General features: G+C 36.7%; 1 long non-coding RNA gene across 2 annotated transcripts in view; it reads left to right on the top strand.

The window, feature by feature from the left end:
- The first annotated feature begins 245 nt into the window (after window positions 1-245).
- Window positions 246-14,060, top strand: part of LOC123594718 — a 98,139-nt gene continuing 84,324 nt past the window's right edge. For both annotated transcript variants that reach the window (XR_006710851.1, XR_006710850.1), the window contains exons 1-2: window positions 246-552; window positions 9,691-9,767. This is a non-coding gene — a long non-coding RNA (uncharacterized LOC123594718). The remainder of the gene's footprint in view (window positions 553-9,690; window positions 9,768-14,060) is intronic.

Genomic DNA, 14,060 nt, shown 5'->3' with positions numbered 1-14,060 from the left:
TGATTCTATAGTTTTTCCTTTTTCAGAATGTCATAAACTGTGATCATATTATATGTAGCTTTTTTTTTTTTTACTAAATTTTAATTTATTTTTGAGAGAGAGAGAGCACTAGTGGGGAGGGGGAGAGAGAGGGAGAAAGAGGATCCCAAGCAGACTCCAAGCTGTCAGCATGGAGCCCGTTGCGGAGCTTGAACCCACAAACCATGAGATCATAACCTAGGCTGAAACCAAGAGTTGTACCTTAACTGACTGAACCACCCAGGTGCCCGCTATATGCAGCCTTTAAGATCTGATTTTATTCACTAACATAATGCTTCAAATTTATTCATAAAACAAGAGTTTGTTTCTTTTCATTGCTTAGTAGTATTCCATTTAATGGATGTGCCAAGGTTTACTTATATATTCACTTGTTGAAGGACATCTGGATTGTTTTCATATTTTGGTGGTTATGAATAATACTATAATGAACATTTTGTGTACAGGTTTTTGTGTGAATACACACTTGAAATTCACTTGGACAAATATATACAACTGAGATTCCTGGGTCATATGGTAAGTGTATGTATGATTAACTTTATATTAAACTGTGGATATGTTATCCAAAGTAGCTGTATCATTTACATTTCTACAAGCAACGCATGGAAATTCCTCTTGTTACAAATCTTCACAAGTATTTGCAATTGTGGAGTTTTTCAATTTTATCCATTCCAATAGGTGTACACCGGTATTTCATTGCGGTTTTAACGTGCATTTCTCTAATGACTAACAATATCAAACATATTTTCATATGTGCTTAGGTACCATTTGGATATATTCAGATATTTTGACAATTTCTTAATTGAGTTTTTTTTCTTTTGGTGTGTTTTAACAGTTTTTAAAAATATTCAGGAAATGTGTTTTATAAAATATGTAATCTGAAAATATTTTCTCCCAGTGTGGCTGTCTTTTTACTCTTTTAACAGGTCTTTTATGTAGCAAAAGATTTTCATTTTGTTTAAGTTCCATTTATCATTTTTTTTCTTTTACGGATGTCATACATAAAAACTTTTCTTTTGTTGTCACACCTTAAAATTCGTTGCCAAAGTCAACATCACACAAATATCTCCTATGTTTTCTTCCAGAATTTATATTTTTTGCTTTACATTTACATTTAATACATTTACATATCTGTTTCATTTTGAGTTAATTTTTCTGTAAGTTCTGAGGTATGTGTTGCAGTTCATATTTTTGGTTATGCATTTCTAGTTGTTTTTGTTTTATTTATTCTTTTCCAATATCTGATTCTTGGGGTTTCCTACATAGAAAATAATGTCATCCACAAGAAGGAAACTTTACTTTGTTTATTTGTTAAAGTATAGTTGACACAGTGCTACATGGTATAATTTTATTTTTACATTCCAAACTACATGCTTTTCATTCCTTTTGTTGTTGTTGTTGTTGTTTTATTGCACTTGATAAGACTTTCATTATGATGTCAAAGGTGACTGCTGAGAGTGGATATGCTTGCCTTGCTCCCAGACTTGAGAGAAAATATTCAGTCCCTCACCACTACATATGTTACCTGGATGTTTTTGTAGAAGCCCTTTATCAGGTTGTGGAAGTTAACTTCTATTTATACTTAATTGAAAGTTTTTATCATTAATAGATGTTGTATTTTGTCAAAAGATTTCTCTGCATCTATGGCTATGCTCATAGAGTTTTTCTTGTTTAGATTCTTAATGTGGTGGGCTGATTTATTTTCAAATATTGAATTAGCCTTTCATTCTTGGAATAAATCCCACTTGGGGAGAGAGTGAGAGTGAGAGAGAGAAAGAGTGAGAAAGAGAGAGAGATTTAATCTGGTAATATAAGGGATACTACTCTTTGTTTTCTTTATTTGTACTATATTTCTCTGGTTTGGTTGTTGTAAAATGAGTTGGAACAGATTTCTTCCTCTTCTGTATTAGTTTTCTATTGCTGCCACAAAACATTACCACAAACTTAGGATATTACTTTAAATATAAAGGTTTTATATTATTTCACAATTATCTAGGTCAGAAGTCCGACATAGGTCTCATTTGCAAAAAATAATGATGTTGGCAGAGCTGTATTCCTTTCTGGAGGCTCTTGGGAAACATCTCTTTCTTTGCTCTAAAGAATTAAATTATTTTTATGCTTTCTATTGCTTTGCTCATAATTTCAGGTTTAATTAGTTTTTTTTAAGTTTATTTATTTATTTTGAGAGAGAGAGAGAGTGCACGAGCAGGTGGGGGCAGAGAGAAGGAGAGACAGAATCCCAAGCAGGCTTCATGCCCTCAGCACAGAGCGCCATGCGGGGCTTGAACTCATGAACTGTGAGATCATGACGTGAACTGAGATCAAGAGTCAGATGCCTAACCCACTGAGCCACCCAGGTGTCCATAATCACTCCCTTTAAAAGGAGAAAGATTTATATGACTGTTAACAAGTTAAAGTCAGAGAAATTCAATGCATGATAATGCTTGGATGCATTACCATTGCTGGCTTTGAAAATGGCATGGACCAAATGCAAGGATATCAGAGAAACCTCTAGCAGCTGAGAGCAATGCCCTGTCAAAAGTCAGCGAGGAAAAGTAAACAAAGGTATGGGGACATTAATCCTACCACTTCAAGAGATTGAATTCTCCCAACCACCTGAATAAAGTTTGAAGGGGATTCTTCCCCCTGACCCTCCAGATAAGAGGCTAGAACAATCAACACCTTCATTTTAACCTCATGAGATCCTAAACAGGAAACTAGCCAAGTCCTCCCAGACTATTGAGCTATAGAACTGAGAGTTAATAAAGAGATGTTGTTTTAAGATGCTGAATTCATGACAATATGCTACAGTAGTAGAAAATGAATATAACCACAAACATATTTTGTATACATTTCCCACAAAGACATTTTCCTACATAACCACAATATAAATATCAAAATCAGAAAATTAACACTGATGATATACTACTACCATCTAAACTCAGGCCCCAATAATTTTTTTGCCAGTTATTCAACAATATCTTTTACACTTGATCTTAGCCAAAAGGCCGAGAAGCGATCAACAATATCTTTTATAGCAAAATGACATTCTAGTTCAGAATCACCTGTTACATTTTGCTTTCAGATCTCTTTATCTCCTTCAGTATAGAATATACCCTCCATTTTTTTCTTGACTTTCATGAATCTGTAAGTTCATGAAGCTACAAGTCCAGTTATTTTCTACAGTGTCCTTCAATTTGATTTTGCCTGATCATTCTTCTAGAATGGATTCATATGTTATGCATCTTTGGCAGGAATATCACAGAAGCATTGCTTTGGTGTGCTGTTTATCCTATCAGGTGACACAATTTCAATTTGTTCCATTACTTACAATGTCTTCTTTGACCATTTGTTTAAGGTGGTGACTTCCAGACCATTCCAGTGTCTTTTCCCTTTGTAATTATTAAATATTTTATGGGTAGGTATTTTGAAACTATCTAAATGTTTATTTTTATATTTATTTATTTAGATACTGAATCATATTTTTTTTGATCCAATGGATTACACTATCTTCTATCATTATTTAATTTGATACTCATATTGTCCTTTATTTGATTTGTAGGAGCCTGTTAATACTGCCTTATATGTCCTTTTGGTATGCCATCATTTTTTTGCCACTTTGTTTTCTGGCATTGCAATATGTTCCAGGCTCATTATGTTCTTTACCTACCACAACCATGTAATCAGCCATTTCTCCAAGAGTTCTTATTCTTTTTATTCAATAATAGTATTTAAAAGACACGATGTGGACACTAGGTCTGTTTCTATTGGCATACTGGGCCCCTGGGCTCTCTCAGTGGAAAGAATTAGGCAATATTTGTATATACATGTACACACACAGACATAGGTACTCACACTTATATGCATTTACACACTTACATGTATATTTCTATATTTCTATATCTTTATCAATTGAGAGCCATATAGGTATCCTCTTCAGATTACTAGCAGGCTTCTGCATGGACATGTTTCTCACCCTGCTCAGATCTGAAATCCTGCTCAAGTCTGCCACATATTGCCTCCACATGGACACTCTCTTCAACCAAATAAAAAGAACCCAATGCTCCTCACCTGGATAGTTTCCTACCTAGGAAGCTCTCTTTACAGTCTTAGGCACTAAATCTTTACAATGAGTCTCTCTCCAAGGTTGCCCAGGTTGGATGTCTTCTTCACCCTGCTCAGGCCAATATAACTCTGTTCTCTCCTCTGGCAAAAACACCTATCTTCCTTTTCCCTATCTAATGGTGTTAGAACTGAATTGTCCAGGAAGAGAAGGGAAGGGCTGAGGAAAAGGAAAACAAATATATATTTTTGTTAAATAAAGTCATCAAATTTTTATTCATCATAATAAATGTACTCTTTAAAACCCATCACCTATTTCAGCCATCCTTCCATCCAATTCTCCTCTAGTAACCATCAGTTTCTTCTCTATAGTTAAGAATCTGTTTCTTGGTCTCTCTCTCTCTCTCTCTCTCTCTCTCTCTTATTTGATTATTTGTTTTGTTTCCTAAATCCCACATATTAGTGAGATCATATGGTGTTTGTCTTTCTTTGACTGGCTTATTTTCCTTAGGATAATCCTCTCTAGCCATGTTGTTACAAATGGTAAGATTTTATCCTTTTTTAATTTTTTTAATGTTTATTTATTCTTGAGAGAGAGAGACAGAAGAGTGTAAGCAGGGGAGGAGCAGAGAGAGATGGAGACACAGAATCTGAAGTAGGCTCCAGGCTCTGAGCTGAGAGCCCGACATGGAGCTTGAACCCACAAACCACGAGATCATGACCTAAGCTGAAGTCAGACGCCCAACCAACTGAGCCACCCAGGCACCCCAAGATTTTGTTCTTTTTTATGGCTGAAAATTATTCCATTCTCTCTATATAAACACCACTTCTTTATTCATTCATCAGTCAGTGCACACATGGGCTGCTTCCATAATTTGACTATTGTAAATAATGCTGCTATAAACAAACATAAAGGTGCATGTATCCTGTTGAATTAGTGTTTTTGTATTTTTTGGGTAAATACCCAGTAGTGTGATTACTGGGTCATAGAGTAGTTGTATTTTTAACTTTTTGAAGAAACTCCACACTGTTTTCCACAATGGTGGCACCATTTTGCATTCCCACCAATAGTGTAAGAGGGTTCTTTTTTCTCCACATCCTCACCAACACTTCCTATTTCTTGTGTTTTTTTATTCTATTTTAGCCATTCTGACAAGTGTGAGGGGATATCTCATTGTAGTTTTGGCTTGCATTTCCCTGATGATTATTGACGTTGAGGATCTTTTCACGTGTCTGTTGGCCATCTCTATGTCTTCTTTGTTCATGTCTGCCCATTTTTCAATTGGGTTATTTGTTTTTTGGGTCTTGAGTTGTATCAATTCTTTATATATTTAGGATACTGACTCTTTAATGGGTATGTCATTTGAAAATATATCCTCTCATTCAGTAGGTTGCCTTTTTGTTTTGTTGATTTTTTCCTTCACTGCGTAGAAACTTTTTATATTGATGTAATCCCAAAAGTTCATTTTTACTTTTGTTTCCCTTGCCTCAGCAGACCTACCTAGAAAAATGTTGCTATGGTTGATGTCATAGAAATTACTACCTGTGCTCTCTTCAAGGATTTTTGTGGTTTCAGGTCTCACATTGGTCTTTAATCCATTTTTTAAAACTCTTTAATGTTTATTTATTTTTGAGAGAATAGAGTGTGAGTAGTGAGGGGAAGAGATAGAGGGAGACACAGAATCTGAAGCAGGCTCCAGGCTCTGAGCTTTCATCACAGAGCCAGAAGCGGAGTTCGAACTCATGGACTATGGGATAATGACCTGAGCTGAAGTCGTATGCTTAACTGACTGAGCCACCCAGTTGCCTCAGTCTTTAATCCATTTTGAGTTTATTTTTGTGTATGGTAAAAGAAAGTGGCTTAGTTTCATTCTTGTATGTAGCTTTCCAATTTTTCCCAACACCATTGTTTGAAGAGACTGTATTTTTCTCATTGTATATTCATTCCTCCTTTGTCAAAGATTAATTGACCATATAATATTGGGTTTATTTCTATTTTTCTAATATTCTATTTGATTGATCTATTTTTATGCCAGTACCATACTGTTTTAATTACTACCATTTTCAATGATATAACTTGAAGTGTGGAATTGTGATGCCTCCAGCTTTGCTTTTCTTTTTCAAGGTTCCTTTGGCTATTTGGGGTCTTTTGTGGTTTTATACAAATTTTAGGATTGTTTGTCCTAATTCTGTGGAAAATGCTGTTGGCATTTTAATAGGGATTGAACTAAATGTGTAGATTACTTTGGGTAGTATATACATTTTAACAATACAGAAAAACCTTGGTTTGCAAGCATAATTCATTCCAGAAACATGTTTGTAATAAAAAGCACTTGCATAACAAAGTGAATTTCCCTATAAGAAATATAATACACAGTAATAAAAAATACAAAATATAAAAAAATAACAAATTAACCTGCATTTACCTTTGAAAAGCTTTGTGGCTGATGTGAGGGGGACAAGACAGAGGAGGTTATTGTGTATGATGAATTTCACTACCACTAATGTAATCACCGTTATCTATTGGCTCAATGGAATCTTTTTATTTTCATGCAGCTTTAACAAGGAATCTATCCAATGACACTTCCTTTTGCCTCCTTTTTAGGATTTCATGGAAATGTAACATTACTATGACGATCACCCAAAATCCTGCAGCGAGAGAGAGAAAGAAAGAGAACAGTTGTGATCAGAACCAGTTGTGATCATGTGGTGTTTGGCATCACGTATTAGTCCTATTGCAAGACATCGCTCATTTATCAAATTAAAATTTATTAGAAATGTTTGCTCGTCTTGCAGAACACTCACAGAACAAGTTACTTACAATCCAAGGTTTTGCTGTATTTGTTCTTCCAATCCATGAGCATAGAATGTCTTTCCATTTCTTTATGTGGTCTTGAATTTCTTTCATCAGTGTTTTGTAGTTTTCAGAGTAGAAGACTTTCACCTCTTTGGTTAAGTTTATTCATAGATATTTTATTGTTTTGGTGCAATTATAAATGAAATTGTTTTCTTAATCTCACTTTCCACTCCTTCATGGAAATGCAACAGATTTCTGTATAGGAATACAACAGATTTCTGTAAATTAATTTTGTATGCTGCAAATTTACTGAATTCACTTATCAATTTTAGTAATTTTTTTGGTGAAGTCTTTAGGATTTTCTATATTGAGTATCATGTCATCTGCAAATAGTAAAAGTTTTACTTCTTCTTTACCAATTTGGATGCCTTTTATTTCTTTATGTTGTCTGATTGCTTTGGTTAGGACTTCTAGTACTGTATTGAATAAAAGTGCTAAGAGTGGACATAGTTGTCTTGTTACTGACCTTAGGGGAAAAGCTCTAAGTTTTTCCTCACTGAGTACGATGTTCACTGTGGGTTTTTCATATAAGGCCTTTGTTATGTTGAGATATGTTCCCTCTAGACCTACTCTGTTGAGGGGTTTTATCACGAATGGATGTTGTACCTTGTTGAATGCTTTGTCTGAATCTATTGAAATGATCATATGGTTTTTATCCTTTCTCTTATTGATGTGACATATCATGTTGATTGTTTCATGAATATTGAACCACACTCTTAATTCTTTTTTATTATTGAATTGTATGAATACATTACCAATCTAAAACTATAAAATATGTTGTGTTTAAGTTAAACTCAAATGTAAATGGAGCTTATGTGCTGTGAAATTGTTCAGGACACAGCACCTGATCACAAAACAAGCACTTTCTTCATAATAAGGTGGGGATATCTTCTGCCAATAATTCCATTAATATGACGTTAATGTTGTCTCTGACTACATGTAAGCAGAATAAGCAGAAGAGGAGTCAGTAAAACTTCTGCTCCCAACTTTGTGTGGGCAGAAAGAAGGTGTAGTTGTAAGCCAATAAACAAATAGCTTCTTCTGAGCTTCCAAGATTTCTGGAGATGCACAATTTAAACATTAACAGAAGTCACTTAGGCAGAGTGAGGGTGGGCCCCTGCTGTTACCCTAGTACCTAACTTCCTGAGAAAGTAGCCCCTGCCTTCCACACACATACTAGAAAGAGGAAGAAGACAGACTATCCATTGTTAAGGACCATAAGAGTGGTTGAGACTCCATGTGCCTCAATGCCCATCAATGACAAAGATAGGAGAGTTCACTTCCAAGTAGCATGGTCTCAGATGCTGTGTTGTCAGTGCTAGGCCTTGAGGAATGAGCAGTACAAGGATTTGGGAGGAAGAGGAGATCAAAAGAAGGAAGGGGAAAAATTGAACTCTAATAGTAAGCCCACTTTCATTCCTTACTATGTCTTCCTTACCAAATTAGTTTATCTTCCCCTTTATGGGTGAGAGTATTCCTGCTTTGTTTGAAAACCTGTAACAGCCTGTCTGAAGGCACCTTCCAAGGGAGACCAATTGTCTTCATTCTTTCCCCATTGCCTTCAGTCACTCATTTTCTCTAAATCTATAACCCGGCATGCCAGGTGGGGAGGGAGGACACTATAATTATAAAAAATGAAATAGACAGCTCATACATCAGATGAATTGCAGAATTTTATTCTCTCTCTCTCTCTCTCTCTCTCTCTATATATATATATATATGTATATAAAATAACCTATTTCAGTCACATTTTTGGTTGAGGTCTCAAGATAATTGGTTTCCACTACTGTCAAATTCCAAAGTGTAAAACAAGGTGATAAAAACAGGTCATGCAAAGGACTTGGATGAATACTGAGTTGGTTACCCCTAGATAACTACACATTTTTAGCCTACAAAAGACATTTGAGAGGCCAAAAATATTGTCAGAGATTGAAGAGGATTTTTAGCGAGAACTATTGGCATTTCATGAGTGCTTCCACTGTAGAGAAGGAGTTGCTGATCTTCACTGTCACCTCAGTCCTAAGACAAAAAAGTCAATGGGTCTATTCAGTGTCCCCATAACTTGTTAACACAGTAGGTATCTAACTCATCCCTGAGAAATCTAAAAGGCAAGACTAATTTTTTTGACATTTCAAGAGAAGAGCAAGTAAGAGATTTTCAACAATGGAGGACGCCCTAGAGAACCAAAAAAGGGAACCACACAAGGGAAAGAGTTAACTTTAGATACCTTCAAAACATAGAAAGTGCCAGTACTATATGGCCATAATGGTACCAGTTAAACAAGTTATACAATTATACAATTGTTATTTCTTTTCTGCCTTAATTGAACGGAAACTATTTTGTGACTACAACTGACAGGAGGATATTTTTACTTACAGACATGCAGGGAAGTCATGGGACATACCCTAGATTCAACTCAAGGGACAGGAGAACTAGTGTGAAAAAGTAGGTTTACATAGACAGCAGGTAAAAAAAAATGTTTTATTATGGTATCCTACAAATCCTACTTTTTCAATTTATTTGTTACTTCGGCAAATCTTGAAAATATGTGTGAGAATATTAAAGCTGGGAAATGGCATAATTTTAGCTACTTTTTTTCAGGCATGCTTTCAATTCAGGTCCATTGCATTGCTTTTCCCTCTGATTGGAAGACTCTATCCTCAAATATCTGCCTAGATCACTCCTTTGCCTCCTTCAGATGTTTCCTCCTGAGCTTTGTCTTGTTTTTCCAACAGGAATTCAAGTTCTATGAAAACATTTTTTTGCTGTTTTGTTTAATGTTGTGATTCCCCAATACCTAGAACAGCACCAGGTATGTAGTACATGCTAAACAATTAAATTAATAAATTAAATTGAATTCATCAATATTTTTGCACATAGCAGAGATTCTAAATTCAATGTGTTGTCTCATGCAGCTAGATTCTTATTGTTTGCTCAGTTGGTTGACTGAACTACGGCCTCCTGATGGATGACACAAAATGTTGGTGTATCAGAAATTGCTTAGTATGATGTAAATAGTCTAAATAGTTATGGAAAAGGGAATGTTGGAGTGTGATTATCATGTATTACATACTCATCTACTTCCTAACTGTGTCCAAAACATACCTAGTAAATGGCAGGCCTGGGATTCAAGCTTATATTCCTTATTCTTAGATGACAAGACTGGTTGTTACGAACTTTTGTCATATGGTACCCCTGCTTTATCATGCATAGGTGGAAATTAACTTCTTAATAGGGAGGGATGTTGGAAATAAAATGCTTCCCCCTTGGGCTGAGAGGCCTAGTTCTGGGAGTTACATTAATTTGCTGGTTCCCAAGTTAGCATAACACAAAGAAATGAGAAAAATATATTGAGTGACACAGATTTCTTTTCAGAAAGAAAAGAACTTTGTCATATATATATGTCAACTTTGTCATATAGTAAAAGACTTCTTGATTTTTTGAGAAACTTCCATACTGTTTTTGAGAGCAGCTGCACCAGTTTGTATTCCCGATGAACTCTTGCCATGTGCAACAACATGGATGGAACTGAAGGTAATTATGCAAAGTGAAATAACTCAGTCAGAGAACGACAGATATCATGTTTTCTTTCATATGTGAAATTTGACACACTTAACAGAAGATCATGGGGGGAAGGAAGAGGAAAAAATAGTTTCAAACAGAGGGAGGCAAATCGTAAGAGACACTTAAATACAGAGAACAAGTTGAGGGTTGATGGGGGGGTGCAGGGAGAGGAAATGGGTGATGGGTATTGAGGGGGGCACTTTTTGGGATGAGCACTGGGTGCTGTAATGTAAGCAATGAATATAGGAATCTACTCCTGAAGCCAAGAGAACACTGTATACACTGTATGTTAGCTAACTTGATAATAAATTATATTAAAAAAAGACTTTGGGGCACCTGGGTGGCTCAGTCGGTTAAGTGTCTGACTTCAGATCAGGTCATGATCTCACAGCTTGTGAGTTCAAGCCCCATGTCGGGCTCTGTGCTGGCAGTTCAGAGCCTGGAGTCTGCTTTGGATTCTGTGTCTTCTTCTCTCTCTACCACTTCCCCGCTCACGCTGTCTCTCTCTCCTTCGAAAATAAATAAACACTAAAAAAAAAAAAGACTTCTTTTGCCTAAATATGTCCATGTTACTGTTTATATATTTTTGTTTTATTGGGAGATAATCAAACTGTTTTATTTATTAATAATAAATTGTTCCATCTGGTTATTGATGTTCTCCTTTTTAATACCCCAAAAGGAAACTTTATATATACCCTTTAGTAGTCAAGCCCACCCCCCACCCCCCACCAGCTACCACCGCTATTCTACTTTTTGTATCAACAGATTTGTCTATTCTGGGCACTTCATATAAATGGAATCATATAACACGTGCCCTTTAGGTTTGGTTTTCATTTAGATAGTGTCTTCAAATTTACCCACGTTGTAGCATTTATCAGGACTTCATTCCTTTTTATGTGTATTGAATATTTTATTACAAGAATATACCACATTTTGTTTATTGATTTGTCAGTTGATGGATATTTGGGTTGTTGGCACTTTTGCTATTATGAACATTTGTGTACAAATATTGTGAACATATGCTTTCAATTATTTTGAGTATATACCTACAAGGAAATCGTTAGGTCACATGGTAGCTCTATGTATAACTTTTGGAAGAATTGCCAAACTGTTTTCCATGGCAAGTGCATGGTTATACATTCCTATCAGCAATGTATGAAGATTATAATTCTCCACATCTTCATGAATACTTGTTATTGTTTGCTTTTTGATAATAGCCTTGCTAGTGGATGCAAAGTGCCTAAAGGACACATCTCCAGTGGTCCTGTTCTTATCTAACCTTTCTTCTGAAATTGGTCCTCCTGACTGATTTACTACTGGACCAGAGTCTGTCATTCACTTGGAAATGTTTGGCCTAATGGTCAGAAACCAGTTACATTTACATTGCTCTCTACATATGTCTTGTTACTTTCCAAATCAGTTCTTGGACCCTGGCATCCTTTTCAAATCCCCTTATCAGAAAGGACCTGAATATGTCATTTACATGAAGCTGTATTTGACTAGTTGTGATGATTGTGGGAAACTTCCAAGAATGAAAAAAGAGAGAAGATACCCTATGTGAAAGACACAGAGTTTTCAACTTCTTTCAGGGGCCTTGTCCTTTTCCTTGACTGCTGTGACAAGACATTTATTTGTGTTTTTCCTTATAAAAACACTGTCCCTAGTTGTAGATGGTATAAATGCTTATGTAAAAAGCTGCAGGGAATCTAGAATTAGCGACTAGAATTAATAAATGAATTTAGCAATGCCATAGGATATGAGATTAATATAGAAAAAATAAATTGTATTCTTATGTAGTAGCAGCAACAAACAATCGAGAAATTAAATTTAAAAATTCCATATATAGCAGCAACAAAACCAATAAAATATCTAGGAGTAAATGTAACAAAATATGTCCCTAAGACCCCCATAATGACAACTACAAAACGTTGCTGGGAGAATTTAATAAGATTTATGTCAATGGAAGTCATACCATGTTCACATATTGAAAATCTATTAATATAGTTATTCTCACCAAATATATATATATATATTCTCACCAAATATATATATATATTCAAAACAATCCCAATAAAAATTCTTGTAAGCTTAATCTTAATTGAGGTTGTGGGAAGATGGCAGCATAGGAGGATGCTGGGTTCACCTCGTCCTGCTGATCACCTCATAGATTCGATCCATATCTGCGTAAATAACCCAGAAAACCGCCAGAAGACTAGCAGAATGGACTCTCCAGAGCCAAGTGTAGACAAGAGGCCCACGGAAGAGGGTAAGAAGGGCAGAGAGGTGGTACATGCTACATGGACTGGCAGGAGGGAGCCAGGGCCTTGGAGGGGCAGCCCACCCGGCAAGGTGGAATCCCTGAGTCTGGCTTGCAAAAGCGGAAAGGCTGGACTGCATGAGTTCTGACAGCCAGCAGGACTTAATATCTGGAATGTTATAAGTCAACAGCTCTGTTCGGAGAGTGGGAGGGCGAGAGGACACCAGGAGGGAGAGGTGTTGAGCCCTGGAAGACAGAGCTCAGCTCGGCGGGGAACAAAGGTACTGGACAGCGCCATCTCCCTCTCCCGTCCCCAGGGGAAATTCCAAAGGGAACCAGTTCCCTTCACGTAACTTGCTTGCACCATGCGAAAACAAAATGCTGTGCTTCTGTGGATCCATCCCTCCAACGGGTGTGCCTCCTTCCCAGTGTTGCAGGGCCACTCCCACGGGGGACCACCGATGGCAAAGCGAGCTGTCCTCCTGTCCCTGTGCACCTTTCAGATCCACCCCGGCTCATACACCAATCAAAGTAGCCCCACAAGCCTGGCAGTGTGCAAGTAGCCCATACAGGGACCACACCACTCTACAGTGAGTCCTGCCTCTGGGAGACGGGAAGATAAGGTACACACCAGTCTGACTGTTGCCCCAGTGGTAGGCTGGGGACAGACATCAGGCCTGACTGCGGCCCTGCCCACCAACACAAGTAAATCCAGACAGCACAGGGGAAGAGCCCTGCAGTTCCCTGCCACACCAGAGAATATCAAAAATGATGAAACAGAAGAATTCTCCTCAAAAGAAACTCCAGGAAGTAGAGACAGCTAACGAAGTTATCAAAAAGATTTAAGCAATATAACGGAACAAGGATTGAGAATAACAGTAAAAAAAAAATTAGTCGCTTGGCTTCAAAAAAGTATAGAGGACAGCAGAGAATCTATTGCTACAGAGATCAAGGGACTAAGGAATAATCATGAGGAGATAAAAAATGTTTTAAATGAAGTTCAAAATAAAATGGAAGCAATCACAGCTCAGATTAAAGAAGCAGAGGAGAGAATAGGTGAATTAGAAGATAAAACTATGGAAAAAGACGAAGGTGAGAAAAAGAGAGATAAAAATATCCAGGAGTATGAGGGGAAATTAGGGAACCAAGTGATGCAATCAAATGGAACAATATCCATATAATAGGAATTCCAGAAGAGGAAGAGAGAGAGAAAGGGGCTGAAGGTGTAATTGAACAAATCATAACTGAGAACTTCCCTGATATGGGGAAGGAAACAATATTGAA

The sequence above is a fragment of the Leopardus geoffroyi genome, chromosome X, assembly GCF_018350155.1.
Source record: "Leopardus geoffroyi isolate Oge1 chromosome X, O.geoffroyi_Oge1_pat1.0, whole genome shotgun sequence".
NCBI classification, from domain to species: Eukaryota; Metazoa; Chordata; class Mammalia; order Carnivora; family Felidae; genus Leopardus; species Leopardus geoffroyi.
Note: the sequence above shows the minus strand (reverse complement) of the source record. Positions and strands in the feature narration are given on the sequence as shown.